Here is a 17,584-nt window from a genome sequence, read left to right as displayed (position 1 = left end):
ACCACACGAGCAGAGGGCACAGGGGTTCTGAAAGGCTGCTTTGTGCTCTGGCTGGGGAGTTCAAACTGAACGTGCCTTTTCCAAGGCAAGGGAGAAAGGGCGTGTGCAGCCTGGAGCCAGCCAGGGAACGGCAGGAGTCAGCAGTGCTTACACTCTGCTACCTGTCACTTTAATTGGCCCTAATAGAGATGCCAGACCTCATCATGCACAGGGTCCAGATCCAAGCACTCCTTTTCACAGGTCATTGTTTATGCTCTGAAAGTTTTAACATTAAAAGACTTCAGCAGACTGCTAATTTGATCCTCTAAAGAAAGTTAACATTAAAAAAAAAAAAAAAATCCTCTTCCCTTTACATTGAAGTTGTGTCCCATCACTCCCTGGGCTGCTTCCCACTGCTGGCCTATCATACACTCATCAGCCACCACTGGAGGCTCATCAAAGCAAGGAGCATCCCTTTGCAGATGAAACAAAAACATCCTAATCTGCAGCGCTAGGAAAAAGAGTGCATTATCTTCAGCATGAACAGGGCCAGCACATCAACCACAGAGTTCAGAATGAAACCCACCACATCGTTTGGCACCTTGTTCCAACATTCTTCAGGGCACATTTAGTTCTGAGCTGCAAGACAGTTTCCTTTCTCTTTCACATCCCTAGCAGTGCAAAGTGTCCCTGTGCTGGTACACCATGAGCATGTCACTCAGGAAACTCCTAAGGTGTCCACTCCAGCAGGAGCAGAGACCTAATTACCCGAAAAGTCTCTGGTACCATTTCGAGAGTGAAATGCTTGTGACTGCCAGCCCTCTGCACACTGATAACCACGGCTCTTCCCACGCAGTGAGCTGCTGGGACAGCCCAGAGCAGGTTGCCCCCTGCCACCCCTTGCCCTGGGACAGAAGGACACCCAGGTCTGGCAGCTCTGCGTTGAAATGAGCTGTGGGTAACTCAGCATCGCCTCTGCAGCATGTGTGGGGGTGCTGCAGAACCTCGGCTTATAAAAGCTGGTACGCAACTAAAAAAAAAATTATTCATGTTTGCCTAAAAAGATCTGCGCAGCAGATAATAAATGTGACATAATTAACCCTCTTGAGAAGCCTTTGCCTTCAGATGAGACAATCTCATTCTATTTTTAAAAAGTCAGAACAGCAGTAACAGGGAGGGAGGACGGAAAACGTCAAACTCTTACCAGGGTTGGCTGCCCTGGGACTGGTGTTCAGACTTGACCTTGTTGAACCTGTCCCTGCTGAATTTGCCCCTTGAGGGTCAGTGAAGGCAGCTCTGGCACACTGTGGGCAGCAGCATTTACCATTCCTTTGGCATGGGCACTTGGCAGAGTTAGGGAGGCCACTGTGCCCTGGGTGCCAGATGTCCCAACATCACTCACACAGCAAACACAGAGCTGCAGCTGATGGTTGAATGCACCCCAAAGACCCCTGTACAGACCAGTCTTAAGACCAAGGGTCAGAGCTATGGCCAGATTACGTTATTTTGAAGCAATGCTACAAGGGAACACCTATACCATGACAGAGAGAGCTGGAGGCTACTTGCAAAGAAATGTCTTTATTTTAAACCTAAAGCAGAGTCCAGCATTTGCCTCTCAGTTCAGCCCCCTTATTAACCAACTCTGTAGTTACAAGATGCTCTTTCTAACTGGTGTCTGCTGCTCAAGAGACAACTCAGCTCACACACCAACATGTTTTCCTTGACAGGCCTCAAGGTCACCCAGCTGGGTGCTCAGTAAATAACAAGAAAAGCTTGCATTATCTTTGCCCGGGGGGTGCTGCAGGCAATGGGTGAAGAGTCCCTTGAGCTGACTTCTTGCTGCCCAGCCCAGTGGCTGGGTGAGGAGAAGGAAGGTATTCCTGGCACCTCCAGAGCACCATTAGGCACAAACAGCGTGAAGAACAGGAAGAAGCCGTCCCAGGCAGGAACAGTTCTGCCTGTGTCTGAGCTAATTATTTACAGGAACGCTGGTCAAACTCCCTTCCCCCAAAAGAACTTGGCAATTATAATATTCCCGTTTCTTTTCTATACCACTGCAAGTTTGGCCTCCAGCAAGCACAGGGAAATAAAGCCATTTAAAGAAAAACAAAGAAAAAGAGATGTTTGCCTCACAAATCATATTTCTGTCTTGCCACCCACCCGGATTAGGTTACACTGCAGTCTCCAGAGGGGAGGGATGCTTGGGGAATGGGAGCAATTTCAGACCCCAAGAGGTAGAGAAACATCTCTAGTTTCTTCAGCACAGTAAGAAATCCAGCCATGCCTGATAATGAGTAGTTTATGTTGGCAAGCAGAGGGAAAGCATTAAGGATGTGGCTTTGCTCTAGTTTATACAGAAACACTTCCCAGAGCTCATTGGTCACTCTGAATGCAGACAGGCCTAAAAGGTAATTTACTTCATGTTTAAGAAACACTGAAGTAGCTCTGAAGAGCTCCTCATTAGGAGGAGGAAGGAGCTGCAGGACCTTGGCTGCTCTTCAGCTGGAGGCCGGGCAAACCACAGGTGAAAGTGTCTCCGCTGCAGGAATAACTGGAACTGCGGCCTTTATCCAGCAAAGATCGTAAGCACTGATTTTTAAAACTTGTTTAGTCTCCCTGCCTATTTCTAAAAGACATTTTACTTCTTTTTAAAGAAAGGCTCTCACCTGCTCCTTTACTTTCTTACGGTGAACTGAATGCATTAATTGCAGAAGGGCTGCCAAGCACATCACTGAGCTCGACACGTGACAAACATTAAAAACCCACTGATCATAAACTCTGGCTCAGTCAACAAGCTGTGTTATTGCACTTATACAGTAAAATACATATAAGGCAGGAGATATTTCTACCCTTGAACCTGCACAGATAGAGCAGACGGGGACCAAGCAGAAGTCATTTCTAACAACGTTAGTTTGCACACTGAAAACACGATTCAAAGCGGAGCCATATGCAGAGACCCCCTACTATTAACCAGCAGTATTTGCTGCAACACAGTGCCCAAAGCGCTGTTTTATGTTGTCAGGAAGGACTGTCTTATGCTCAGTGTAGCAATCAACCTACATGACTAAAGAAAGAACAAAAGGAATGACATTATTATGCTGCAATTCAGAATTTAAGAGGTCAGCTACCCAGACACGGCGATTATTTGAGAATATTATAATGTTTGGACAATGGTTAATTCAGCAGAAACTCACCATTAGTTTTATAACAATTTAAAATATTTCACTAGGACAGTATTCAGAAGACTGAGAGTTAAGATCAAGCCACGCTCAACACACAAAACAGCACTGGTTAATCAATAACTGGAGCAAAGTGATTCCATTCCCCCTGATATTTTGGCATGGGAAGTGTTTTGTTTTGCAGGCTTTGCACATGGCAGAGATTCCCCAACCACCCTGGTGGTAAGAGCCCTGACAAGGCAACCACAGCTGAGGAACATCTGCACATCAGGTGGCTTCTGGGAGACTTGCTGCTGTTTGCAGTAATTCTTCAAATAACAAAGTTAAAAGAAGCCCATTAGAAGAGTTTTTAAAGCTGCCTGAAGGCTGCCACATCGAGTGTTGGGTAGAGCTCGAGCTCCTCTCAGTTTGGGCGGATGCTGCCAAACAGCCAGTGGAAATTCCAGTCTCTCCTTCTGTACCCAGTTGCATGAATAATATTCCCCAGTACTGCACATATCTGCTGGTGACTCCCATGTTATTCCCCACCTCCCCAAAAGTCAGAAGGTCCACAGGCAGAAAAATCACTTACGGTTAGGACAGGGCAATCTAATCCCAACACTGGGGCAACCCCACATTCAAGGTGTCATCTGAGTGCAGTAAGACTGTTTTCAACAGAAGCTGTTATGACAGTATGTCAAAAGGGGGCAAAATAATCCCAAATTATACTGGTATAAAGGCCTGGAGACAGGTACCACAGAGTCCACCTTCAGGGAGCCTATTCTGAACCCATTTCAGAAGTTTTCTCTCCTCTGTGCCTCCTCCTCAGCATAAGTTGATAAATCAGCCAAATAACGTGAGGATAAATTGTTACCTGTGTCCCCAAAGCCACCAACCCCACAAACCCGCCACGAGCGATTGAAGGTATTGCTACTGATCAAAGCAACAACATCAAACTGCCACTCCAAAATCAGCAGTAGCACAATACACAGGGCAAGGACGGTGTCTGCCTGCCCCGGGATCTCCGTCCCAGGGAAGCACAATTGCTCTTCTCCATTTCAGAGACACAACAAACGACTCCAGGCCGGGAACTGTTCACAAAGTCTCCACTCCCGCCGCAGAAAGCTTCAGAGGAACATCTTTGCTGGGAGCTGCTTTCTCAGGCTGCCAAGCACATCTAACCCGGGCCCATCAGGGCAACACGGGTCCCACACGAGGGCTACAAGGCAGCGTCTGCAGTTCCAGCACAGACTGTCGTGACAGCCACACAACCAACCACAAATCATTTTTTCCTGCCTATGTCACCGGCAGCCCAGAGCCAGCAAATGCATTCAGAGCCACAACTGGGTATTAAAAACATTCAACAATAAGTAATGGCAATCCAAACACATTGCCAGTGCCACTGAAAACAATTACAGAACGAACCTCTTGCTTGTGTTCATGCTTAAAAAGTAAGTTTTTTTTCCTCCCCTTCCCCTCGTAAAGGTTTAAATCCCAGATATTTGGGCATCTCCAGGTGATAGAGCTGAGTGCTATATGAGGCTCAGCTACGCGGGAAGACACCCCTTCTTCCCCAACACCCCCATTTCACCCCACATGGCTGACAGCCACGTATGGTTCTGCAATTTCCCACAGAACAGTATCCCCAGGACCTGCTCACTGAGAGCCCAACCTTCCAGCAGACACAACTCCGGAGCGAGAAACCTCTCCTTTGGCAAATAAGAAAAAAAACCCGAGCGGGGCTCCCCTTCGCTCTACCTGCAATTCCCCCGCATTTCACGAGAACGCGGATACCGCAGCAGAAAGCTCAGAGACGCTTTTTCCCCCCCGGCTCCTCGGTCCCCACCGGCGCCGAGCGGCCTCACAGATCCCCCTCCCATCACGAATCCTCCCGTCCTGACGCCGCAGCTCCGGAGGGGCAGAGGCTGCGACGTGGAAGCCACTCCACACCCACCCAAAAAAAACCCCCAAACAGCCGCAAACTTGCTCCTCACCCCGCACGGAGAAACCAACCACCGCTGTTTCTTCTTCTTCCTCCTCCTCCTGCTCTGTGCTGCCCGTACCTGGCGCGGCGCCGGGAGGTCGGTGCGGTGCCCACGCCCCGTCCCCGCCCCGCAGAGGGGGCGGGCGGAGTGCGGGGGGCGGCGGGGCGGGCAACAGTTGGAGCATCCCCGCCCCGCCGTTGCCAAGCGACGCGGAGGGTCCGGCCACGGGCGTTTGGTACCCGCGACATCGGAGCGCGGGGTCCGTCCGTGGGTCCCCGTCCCCCCACGGGTGTTGTGCTCGGGTGGGTGGGTGGCTGGGTGGGAGCGGTGCGTGCCCGACCTCGCTGGTGGGTTTAGTGGCACTCGGTTTTGCTCAGAAGTAATTCGACGGTGCTCAGAATTATTCATAATTAAAATTAGCCATGGTTACTGGTGAGAGGGGAAAGCTGCTTGGGGCTCCTGAAAAATGAAGTGTGGCTTAAAACCTTAGTAATTCTCTCTATATTATATAATTTATATTTATATATATACACACATATATATAATGTTTACATACAAATGTGTTTATAAAATATACATTAATTATATATTTATATGTAATTTATACGTTTTAATATAATTATGTGTGTGACACAGGTTGCCCAGACAAGCTCTGGCTGCCCCATCCCTGGAAGTGTTCCAGGCTGGGTTGGACAGGGCTCTGAACGACCTGATCTAGTGGAAGGTGTCCCTGCCCACAGCAGGGGGTTTGTAAGGAGATGATCTTTAAGGTCCTTTCCAACCCAAACCATTCTGAGTGTATATATATGTATATATCTATATGTATATCAGTGCTCAAGCCTATGGTGGGCAGAGACCAGTTCTTTGTGGGGAGAAGGTTGCAGTGAGAAGGTCACAGAGCAGACCTGGGTGAGGGCAGGTAAAGCACTGCCTCACTCCAGGCACTGCACCCACCAGGGGTCATGGACAACTTTCCTGCAGATGGTGAGTCTGCAGGAACACGTCTGAAACACCAAGAGAGGAATTTTTAAGAACCAGTTTTGGTTTTCTGATGCCTGGTTAAGTGAAGGGGCTGCCCTGGCAGATATGGCTGTCAGGTCCCCAGGCAGGGACAGTCGCTGGGGACATGAAGGTTCACTGGGGATCACCTCACCTGCCTCGTGTTCCCACATTCCTACAACAGAGTGATGATAAAACATAGGGACAGCCTCCCTTTTATGGTGGTGCCAGGCTAAAATACCCTCAGTGTGCTACAATGCAAAACAGATCCTGTTAGGAAGTGATGTCTGTTTTGTCCTTGATTTTAATCCCTTTAGTTACAAGATAAAGAGAAGCAAAACAGAGAGGCTGAGAACAGTCACACTGACTTTGCTATTTTACATTCACTTCACTTCTTCAAAGTTGTGTAACTTCCTTTTTCGCAACACCTCGTAAGGACTGTGTTTGCTGTGCTGTCTGTGCTAACGAATTAAAAAATAAATACAGAAAATCTGTTTCTGTGGCTTTGCAGCAGAGGACTCTGAGGCAGAAGGGGGTATTATTTTCATAGAGCTCCTGTCCAAGGGCCTAACCCTGCCCTCAATGACTGTGACAGTTTTCACTGCTGTGTCACACATGCAGACAAGCACCTCCCTCCCAACTTTAAAGTACTGAAACACTCGGAAAAGGAAAGAATCCCCAGTCATTACCCCGCCATTGGATCCAGTCATCTTCCAAAACCTGGTCTTTAAAGTTACCTACAGGTATTTCAAAAGAGGCAAAGCTCTTCAGGGTGTGCTTTAGTAACAGTGCTCATACACAGAGTAACAGAGATGCTGTAAATGTAAATCACTGAAAGATCATTGAAGTACTTCATACTTCTGTCCTCAAATCTTTTGGACTTCACTGTGTCCAAAGACAGGGTGTTTTCCAGAGAGGACCAAGAGGTAAGTGAAGCAGAGGATAAGGAAATTCTCACAAATAGACCAAAGCAGGCAGACACAAGCCCACCACACAAACCCATCTACCAGCTTAACATCTCATGTCCCAGGTATTGCCTGAGCCTGCCCTCGTTTTCGTCACAGCCAGTGACTCCTAAGTGTGAAATACTGCAGTTCAAAAAGTGAAAGAAGAGAATGAAATTCATTAGCCTCGATTCTTACATGCAAAGCTTAAAGCAATCACTGAACTTGACCCTGTACGCAGTTCACTGAGGGAAAATGAAAAGAATTCCCTCTCTGCTGAGCAGAGAAGCGTTGCAAGGCTGGGGGATGCCTTAGGTTTGGTGTAACAGCAACAGATGAAAGCGAAGTGCAGCTTCAGCCAGCACAGGCTCTGTCCCCACATGGCCAGGGAGGTCATGGGGACTCAGCAGGGCTCAGCTCGGGGCTGGTCCCTGCACACACAGGGCCCAGCAGACCCCGGGCTCCCTGCGGTGGCAGTGGGGCTCCAGAGCCTTCCTGTTTGGGAGCTCTCCTGGGAAGCTGATAAGCTGATAATGAACGGTGTAACAGGGATCAGAACCACCTCCCAGACATCCTTCTATTCATTAATCTAAATGAGCAGGAAAGCACTTTGTACAAGACAGATCTGGGGACAGACAACCGCGTGTGCTTATTAAATAGGGCACTTCTAAAATCTGCTTTTCCTTTCAGTGTTCAATTTGAAAGAGACAGTTGTGTGTCAGGGGTTCACTGCAGAATAAACAACAATCTTAAACGAAATAATTACCTGCACAGTACATTTTGTAATGGTTTCCTGAAAGATGCAAGTCAGAAGTGTTTGTATTGTTAGAGGGATCAGGCAGTATTACAGATATTGTGAAATGGTTCCTGACCCTTACAGAACCATTAACCAACACAGCTCTACTTGCAATAGCTTGTGATGAGCAAAACGTAAAATAAGCATTAAACAGATAAAGCAGCAGCAGTTAAAATGAATATTATAACAGAGATGTTAAGAACATAAGCACAACTGTGTGGGACGCCAGCTGAATGTACTACTGAGTTTGCTACCCAGGGCTTTGCCATTTGTCAAAATGAGAAGGCACAAACCCCTCACTGAGAGGAGCGTTCCTCATAAAGGTCCTAGAAAACCTACAGGGTTTTGACAATCACTGCTTATTAAGGAACGACTGTATAAAATCTTTATTAAGTAATAACCCTAGCTATAATACAGGTCCATTTCTCACTTCATTAAAGCTAAGCCTGATTAAGTGGAGATTGTTATAAGCTGTCTTTGATCTCCACTGAGACAAAAACCTTATTTTTACATATTTCGTGGCAAAGTGACAATTTTCTTGTTTAACATGACTTACGATTCGTTTCCTACAGAGGGAAACGCAGAGCACGCTCGGCTGAGGGAGGGCGGGTGGCCATCACTGGCTTCTCTTGGAGAGACGAGGACTCATTTTGGGAGTGACACAGGCCTTTAGTGCTGCATGCCTAGGAGCAGCAGGGGTGCACGTCTGGCCAGGGCAGCAGCCTGGTACCACTGGCAGCTGCACCTCAACTGAGTCAGCGCCACAGGAGGAGATGTTGCGTGATAAGGTTTTTCCCATCTGAGGCTGGAGTCTATTCTCTCGTCGTGATTTCGGGCAGCTGAGGGATTTGTGCAGGTTTAGTAATTGCTCAGATGGCCACAGACACTGAAATACGCTCCAGGCATCATGAGTAGTTTGCGTGAATAGGATCTGCACACCGAGACCCTCTTGAGCGTGGTTATTTGGGTATTCTGTGACTCCATCAGCAGCAGAATTGCTGCTTTTCAAAGGAAAGCCCTACAGTGGCAGATGTGCTCATCCACTGCCTTAAGAGCTGGCCTCTGAAAACAGCGTTCCTTCACACCCAGTCTCCATCTTAATTCATCTTGTTTTTCCCTAAATCCCATCTGCCATATGCCTACTTCTACAAAGACATATTTGCAAATACTCCTTGTGCACTCTTGTCTCCTGTCCAGGATTTGAGGTTGGGTTTGTTGACAATTACCTGTTAATGGAGAGCAAACTTTTATCCCCATTACCACAGGAAATGAAAGAGATGGTTACACTGGCAAAAGGATGCTTGGTACTGCCAGATCCCATAGACAATGCTTTGCAGAAGCATGCCAGAGGAAATTTGGGAAAAATATTTGTATTTGGGTGCCTAATAGGAAGACTGCAGAATACACAACTGTCTAAATCACAATCACTGCTGACTCCTTCCCTGTGAGGGGGGAGAGGCATGGCAGAGGGGTTAGAATGATCCTTAAGGTCCCTTCCAAACCATTCTATGATTCCATGATCCAATGATTTCCAGTAGCACCCAGAGTCCCTGCTGAAACCAGGGGTTCCTGGCCAGGAAACGCTGGGCAGGGTGTATTGCTGGAAGGGTTTATGGCAGGACAACCTGCTGATCCGGTGCAAAGCACCGCAAGTTCTCTGGAGCAATTCTGAACAAAGGCTGCCACCTCCTCTGCTGTTCCAGAGGCAGAATTCCTCCTCTGAATCTCACTAACTCATCACTCACAGGCGAGTCACCCTAATGACAAGAAACTGGAGCTGAAATGTGAAGAACAGAGACTAATTAATAATGAAGATAATGAGATCACTGGAATGTATATACCAAACCTGCATCTTAATTATCTCATGAAAACTGGCAACTCCAATCATGCTTCAAGAGCCTTTAATCATGCTCTCTCTGATGAATATTGGTGGCTATTTCGCAGAGACGTATGTAAAAATACCTTTTGTACAGGGTTTTTCCCCCTACAATAAGAGCCAGCCAAGTTACTACTGCGTGTAACTGCTCTGCTTCAAAATGAGATATCGCAGACTTGTAATTACAGCTGGCCTGATCTTCATCTCATCTACTCTCAGCTTGTTTTGGAGTGCTTCCTTTGAAGGAAATGCAGCAAGACTGGTGAGAATTACTGAAGTATTATTATGAATCCCTTTTATTATGACAGAACAAACCAAGACTGATCCCTAATTAAGCTAAGAAGTTTCTGCAGAAACACAGGGAGTGTACAGTCCCTGCCCCAAAGACCTTACAATTAGGACAGGCAAAGACAGACTTTGAGGTAGGGAAAAGGGGACAGAGGGAATGCAGAATGAGCTCACTCCAGACTACAATTTGTTCCCATGACTTGTTTGAAGGGGAGGCTGGGAGAAGGCTGAGATAGGATGAGCACAGGAGAAGTGTGGAGCTGTAGAGGGGGAAGAAGCAGGCTGCATTTACAGCCAACAGAGCCTATCCAGAACTTTCTGCAGCTTCCTCCCTGCCCTCCTCATCCCTTCACCCCTGGATGGGGTGAGGAGGTCAGCTCCAAACTACAGCTGCACAGGAACATTGCTCTGAGAGAAGCAGGCTCAGCTCAACCCCTGCTCCCAATCCCAAAAAAACAAGACCCCAAGTGTCTGCAGAGAGGCTTATTTTAGTAAGTAGGGAAGCAGCTCTTCAGACTCCACACCGTGGGGTAGACCAGGGGGGTCTGCTCTCCCTATGACCTTTAACATCAGTGAGAGCAGAGCTCCTGCCTGTGTCCAGCCCTCAGGAGCAGGGCAGGCAGCCAGCACATCAAACAGCTCGGGTCAAACGGGGCTCACAGGAGAAGGACTCACAGGAGAAGGGCTCTGTGCGAGGCGAGAGCACCAAAGGCAGGATGGGGCTGGCTGAGGGCCCATTAGCATCAATTCCTTGGGCCTCTAATGAAGCTGGACCTGACTCTGTGACATGCAATTACAGCACAAAGACATTTTGGGGGCCTTTCCCACTGCTCTCTCCAGAGAGGAGCTACTTGTAACCTTTCTGCCGTCCATAGGTTACACTTTAGTTGCTTAATGAGGCTGCGTTTGGAGACATTTTCTATGTTCCTCTCCAAAACCCCTCGGGAGGGACAAGTAGTCAAGAACTGTAAGTCCAAAGGCCAGATAATAGAACAGGATATGCATTCCCCTCTGAAAAGCAGTTTATTTTTTGCTCATCACTGCAACTGTACCGCTGGCATTTTTTGTATCAAGCTCTGAAGGTGCTTCATAATGGTAGCTGTGAATCCATGATTAAAGCACCTTTGTCAAAAGCTTTACAAAAATGTGCCAGACACAAAATCTATTCTATTTAGCCCTTGTCAAAATGCCCAATAATATGGAATAAAATAAAACAATAGGCTATATGAGCAATTTCAAGAGAAAAATACTTGAAACAGCCTGTCCTTTGGAAAGGGCTGGGAGGGCTGTGCAGACCTAGGGCAAGGTAAGAGCACAGAAGAAGGCAAGGAAAGTGTGAGCATCCCTGAGCCACCCCAGAGCTTAAACCAAGGAAAAGAATCAGCAAGAATAATTCATGCTCACCATGGCTAATATTTCTCTCATGACACATGCCAAGAGCAAGGCTGCAGAACAGAACACCCTGAAGCAAGGGAAAGGCTGTGCTGAGCTCAGGGGTGCAACATTCTGGTCCTATGGCTTGTTTGCATTAACACATCTCTTTAATCACACAATCACACGCTACTTCCCCCTGGTCTGGACGTGTTCAGGACACAGGCTGGATGGTGCTCAGTTTATCAGCAACTATTCAATATCTGCTTTAGTCTCTTGATCAAAGTGCAGCTTCATGTCTTATTTATGGCTACTACTAACAGCCTGCTCTGTAGACAGAACTATTTATTTCCCCCCAAGCTTTTCTGTGGTGTTCATCACTCTGACATCTGAGTGCTCTGCAACGATTAATTTATCTTCATAGAGTCTCTTCAAAATGAGAGAAGATGGTATTCCCATTTCACAGATCAGGAGCTGTTGCACAGACAGATTGAGGTCAAACATTTCCACTCATGATAGGTCCTAGTCTGAAATGTCTCAGATCTAAATTTTTTTAGGTATCTTCAAACACAATGCCAAAACAAAAATCTTCTGGTTTGGGTGTTCAAATAGAGCTCTGACTGGCTTCTTACAAAGCCAGGTACGAGAACAGGGGAGGAGCAGGGACTGTGAATGCTGCTCACCAGAAAGGATGAAAGCTTTCCAACTTACCAGTCTCAGGAATACTGAAAACCAACACAGATAACCCACGTGAATGTAAAACACATTATGAGCCTTTGATGAAGCAGCAAAGTATATCTTAAAAAACCATACACATGGGAACCTTCCCTGCCTTTGCAACACAGGACCAAATCCTGAGAGCTCAGTTTGAGGTGGGGAGAGTTGCAGGTTCTCTCCACTTCTTGGGGTCTGGCCCATTAAGCATGGAAAAAACCCAGAAAGCTTTGCAGTGTAGAAGACCACCCTGGGAAGGGAAGCTTTTGTTTTATCACTGCGTTAAAAGCATCTGTGGATCAAATGTGCCAGTATCACTTTACAGCATGAAAACGCCGCCCAGGGGACTCTCAAGACTCATCTTTTCAAACGCTGATACTTCTTTGTCAGTTTTAATAAAGGACAGCTACAAAAACAACGTGGGCCATGTGGTCCCAATGAAGCAGAGACCGTGGCAATCAGTAACAGAAACAATCTGCACTTCCTTGCTGGGAGAATTTGCTTTTAGCGGCCACATTTATGTGACGAGACATCACTCCAGACCTCCTTTCAATTTTTATTTGGACAATGGACCCACTGTGCCCACAGCACATCTGTGCTTACAGAGATTTGCAAATCCAGGACAGTGTTTAGACTGATAACATGACCATGCAACACACGATGATGGATCACAGCTCGAAGGATATATTTGATCCTCCCTTTTCTATCCTAAAATGGACACTTTTCTACCTCAAAAGAAAACTCCTCTGTCAAAATGTTGACTTTTAGTGCAATACAGATGTTATTTTCTGCTTCATCTCATGATCTCTTTCACAGGGGGCCTCAGAAGTGCCCTCCTGGCTCAGCACACAGGTCTGCCCAGTACAAGCTCCTGTCTCCAGCCCCAGTTTTTAGAGGTGGATGAGGTAGGTGTACAGTAAGGAAAGACAACAAAACCCAGGGAGAGGAGTGATATGGAAGTTTAAAGAAAGCCTTTCTCATTTGTTATTCCTGAAAGACACCGAACTGTGCCATGGGAAATGCTTTTTAGCTGAGAGCCCTGATACACCTCAGGCCCCAGACTGTATATGATTTAAATCATTTAAATTACATTGCAGATCAAAGTTTTATTTGTTTGGAAAATTGCAGCTGAGGTCATTCACCTTTTCTGTCTTATCAAACCAGTGCCATCTTCCTGTAGCACATACCTAGTAATAGGACTCCTTAAGCAGAGCTGGTCCTCCAGCCCAGTGCCACCAACACCAGGAACTGGCAATCACCAGGGAAAACACCCATGGGGAACAAGGGGGCCTTGACTCAGCCCCTGGCACTGCCAGCTGTGGTCTCTCCATGCAGGCTAAGTGGGGAGCTGTTTGACAGAAGGATGAGAAGTTTGCAAAGTGCAGGAGCTGAACTGTCTGCCGTGTGTGACCCTTCCCACCAGGTTAAGGTGCAGTCCTGCCTGGACTCTGCCTTCTCACAGGGATCTGGCAGTGCCAGCACTGAGCACTGCAGGGCCCTCCCTGCCAGCTGAGCAACATCCTCCCCTGTCACCTGGTGACAGCACAGTGTGGCAGACCCCAGCATCCCAGCCCCTGCAGTCCCTGGGTCTCCATGGATACGAGAGAGACGTGAACTGGTCTGGTTCCTGTGACTCTGCAGTTCACTCAGCTGCTGCGGCCCAGATCTTTCACTTTTTGGCAGACTCCTGGCTCTTTGCTCCACCAAATGAGGAACCAGATGTTTCCACTTCCTTCTGACCAAGAGTCACTGCTCCAGTTGTGAGCAGAGGAGCTGCCTTGCCAGGGTAAGCACCTTTCAGTAAGTAATATTAATAAAATCATTTCAGTCCAAGTTGCAGCTGCTGCACATTTGTATAAGCCTGGTTCAGGATTACTTTTGAGTTTAGGATCTTAGGTCATGTAGAATGTCAGGAACAGGCTCAATCATCAGTTCTATCCAGAAACAGAATTCTCATTCTTGGATATGGCTAAGAAAAATAGCAACCACTAAAATATTAACATATGGATGGAAAACCCCCACTACTTTCTACAAGTAATGCCTACAAAGCATTCAGAGCCATGGTTGGATATTACGGGGGGAAGCTCAATCTCAGTAAAAAACATACAGACTTTAATTTAAAAGTCATACATAGACAGTCTTATCACCTGAAACATGAATTCTACCCTTAACGACTCAGTACAGACATCAAAATGATCCAATTTCCAACCTGGACCATCCCTAGCACATTCCTTTAGCTTTGTGATTTGTGGTTCCTATTCATCACCCATCCCTATTCACACTGAAATCTAGCAAGTCAGGTACTTCCATCAACTCTGCACTGCAGCAGCAAGAGACAGCAAGTCAATTTTCTGTGGCATCAGAGAATGACAACTCAATGCTTTCCATGACATTTCATTTTGCTGGATTTTAATCTTGTCCCTGAGAGACAGGAACTGATAGCCATTTCTGGTTTGGGGATGTGGTGGGTTTTTTTGGTTGGTTTTTTTTTTTTTTTTTTGCAACTCACAGATGCATAATAAGGAGAAGGTCAGTAGGAAGAGAGAAAGAAAACAAGAAAACCACCTTCCACACCTCCAGTGAGACAAAAGCAGAGAGAAAAGAAAACATTTTTATCAAACCTTGAAACCAGAACTGTGCCTACTTCCTCCATGCCACCCTTGCCCAGCCATCAGATCCCTCTCCCAGTATTCTGTCCTAAGCCAAGACCCAGAGTGGAGGTTCCCGTGGGCAAAGCACTGAACTGAGCTTAACCAGCATGAAAACCTGGAGTTAAGTCAGCAGGGAATATGGAGAGAGTGAGCAGCAAAGGGGACTCACCTAGCATCTATGGAGCATCTATGAACCCCCAGTTGTCCATAGGGACTAATGGACTCACTTTGCTCCCCAGGTATTTTCACTTCAAAGGAACATAAAAACGCTTAGAAAACTCTTGTCTTGATAGCACAGCAAACAGCTCTACAAGGGCTACGACAAACCAGCCACCTAATGCAGATGAGGAGGCAACAGGGATTTTTCTTGTACAGTCATTTCATGTTCTGCCCTTTGCTCTGGCCCAGCCAACTACAGACAGAGCCTCTCGGGACACAAAAAAAGCCCAAGATCCCAGAGCGTAAGACATAAAAACATTTCTGTGCACTGATTGCCTCCTCACAATAACCTCATTATCACAGCTGTCAGTCACCAGCACAAACCAGTCACCAGCATGGGAACTACTGACAGGAGATGCTCCCCCTCAAACACATTCCCTGCCTGGAACAACACAGCTCTGATACCACACCAGGCTCCTCAGAGCCACAGTGGCAGCGTCCTGTCCCTCCCCTGCAAGGGGCTGGAAGGGTCATATGCAGACACTCCCTCTGGCTCTGTGACACACTGCAGGGCTGCAGTTTACAGCCCCTTCCATTCCACACCGAGCTAGCACTCCATATGAAGATAATTGTTTAAGAATCAGATGCACACACTGCCTTTTAGATTCATGTCCCAGAACGCTGATGTCCTGTGATCAGGCTGAAAAATTTAAGGGTCTTTTTTTCTTATAGATTTCCCAGCACATAAATCTTGTATTCCCTGTCTTATCCAAAATGACCACTATTAATCATTCACCTCGGACAAGATCTCTCTGTTTTACTCAAGTTCTTGATGTACTGATAAGGGGAGGCTAAATTCCTGACCGAATATGCTGATATAAGGCTGGATTCATCACTCATGTCCAGTTCTGATCTCAGTGCACCTCAGCCACTGCTCAACACAGTGGGTGTTACAGTGAGAATTTGGTCCTGATTTATTGACCCAAACAAGTGAAGTGTTTTTAACTAACTTCAGAAAAACGCTGTCATCATTTTAAAATCAGCAAAAAAAATCTTTCCCAAGGCAGAGATTTTTAAAAACCTGCCAAATCCCCTGAACATACAGTGCCTGAATCAGAAACTGCAACAGATGGAACTGGAGGGCTTTTTTAGTATTGTCTATTAATAAGTGCAAATGTTCACAATGACAAATGCAATGTATTTTTAGTCTGCTCTGGGATAGTAGCCTGGTCTTAATCAGCACTTTTTGACAAACTTCCCGCTTTGACACAACCCCACAATGCTCCAGTTGAGAGGTTGAGTGTGCAGATACACAGTCACCAGTTCTTTCAGCCCCATGTTCCTGTTTCAGAGTGAGGTCTGTAAACACTCACACTGGCCTGACTACCTGCCAGGGGGCCTGTCCTTCCACCTTCCTTTATTTCTCGCCCAGCACTCAACAATATTTTTATAACTGTGATTGCTCCATGGTTGTATCTCAGTTAACCTGGAATTACTCCAGTGTAAATCAACTCAGAATCAGGCTTTGCTACTGAAATGACTGGATTGAGTCATGACACAGTTAAGTAGGAGGACCTGGCTCTGTACTGTAAACATCTCAAATGTAAATATCTTTAATATAAAGTCAAATCTTTCGTTGTTATTTTTCATAGTAAAAACTGGGCAGCAGTGAGGCTGTAAGCACTCTAAGCCTCAGGAGCACAGACCAACACGTGCAGGGGGTCCCAGTCACCTTCTGTCTCTAATTCCCTCCACCAACACCTCCAACAGCCCAAGGCAGTGCAACGCCCTTGCCACGCTGTGAAACTTGGCTGTAGGCAATGCAAATATTTTGAATCTGAGTCCCGTGGCCTTTTCCCCAGGTTACACATCCAACCTTAATGGTTCCCAAAAGAACACTGTGGCAAACATAAACTGTGACAGGTTTGACAAATGCCGGGTGACGTAAAACAGACCTACCGAGTGTGTTTAACTGGAAGCGGTCGGAGTGTCACGTCTGGGGTTTGTGGTTCCTTCTGGGATCGATGTAATAGTTTCTTCCATACCACGAGTTTATTCCAACAGGAGCTCATTTTTATACAGAGAGCACCAGAAAGGACATGGGGAACCTGGGGTTATTGCAGAGGGAGCCTGCACAGCTGGCTCTGTGCTGCTCACCTGCAGTGCTGCTGTTCTGTGGATAAACAGCTGCACTGAACTCCCAAAATCACCCAGGAGAATCTTTGCTCAGTAACTGGCCTTTTGGAGGTGCTGTCTGGTGCTGCAGGGCAGAAACAGGAGAACAAAGGAGGAAGATTCAGGGCAACACAGCTTGGACGCAATCAGTGTCATTTCATAACACTTACAGGAAAAGAAAGAGTAGCTACTGCTATTTCACTGCAAAAAAAATCTAACAGAGAGAGGCTGTGCTTTTAAAGGTGTTTACAGCCACAGCCCTGTGAGTAAGAAATATTTCAGTATTGGAGCAGTTAAGAGAGGCACAAAGCAGGAAAGCTGGGCAGGCAGAACAAGTGCCTTGAGTAACAAACCCCACAGCTACTGCAAAACCTCCTGAAAGGTTCTGAGCAGGAAACAATCCATGACCTAATTAGGTGCCACTGTTACTGGAGAACAGAGGAAGGAACAGAAAGAAAGGAGGGGGAAGATAAAGGCCAGAGAGATAGA

At 46.8% G+C, this 17,584-nt stretch overlaps 1 protein-coding gene across 4 annotated transcripts in view; it reads right to left on the bottom strand.

Moving 5' to 3' along the window:
• The window catches only part of RAB11FIP4 (RAB11 family interacting protein 4), a 110,137-nt gene that overhangs the window by 22,098 nt on the left and 70,455 nt on the right, over positions 1 to 17,584 (bottom strand). The window contains exon 1 of one of the 4 annotated variants that reach the window (XM_027882394.1): positions 5,132 to 5,260. The exons of the other annotated variants lie outside the window; for them this stretch is intronic. The gene's annotated coding sequence lies outside the window, so the exon portion shown is untranslated. Of the gene's footprint in view, positions 1 to 5,131; positions 5,261 to 17,584 lie in introns of those variants that run through there. 4 annotated transcript variants of the gene reach the window in all.

This window comes from Empidonax traillii, unplaced genomic scaffold (genome assembly GCF_003031625.1).
Source record: "Empidonax traillii isolate 1590-97213 ecotype Southwest subspecies unplaced genomic scaffold, ASM303162v1 scaffold105:size1093405, whole genome shotgun sequence".
Taxonomy (NCBI): domain Eukaryota; kingdom Metazoa; phylum Chordata; class Aves; order Passeriformes; family Tyrannidae; genus Empidonax; species Empidonax traillii.
This window is presented reverse-complemented; position numbering and strand designations above follow the sequence as displayed.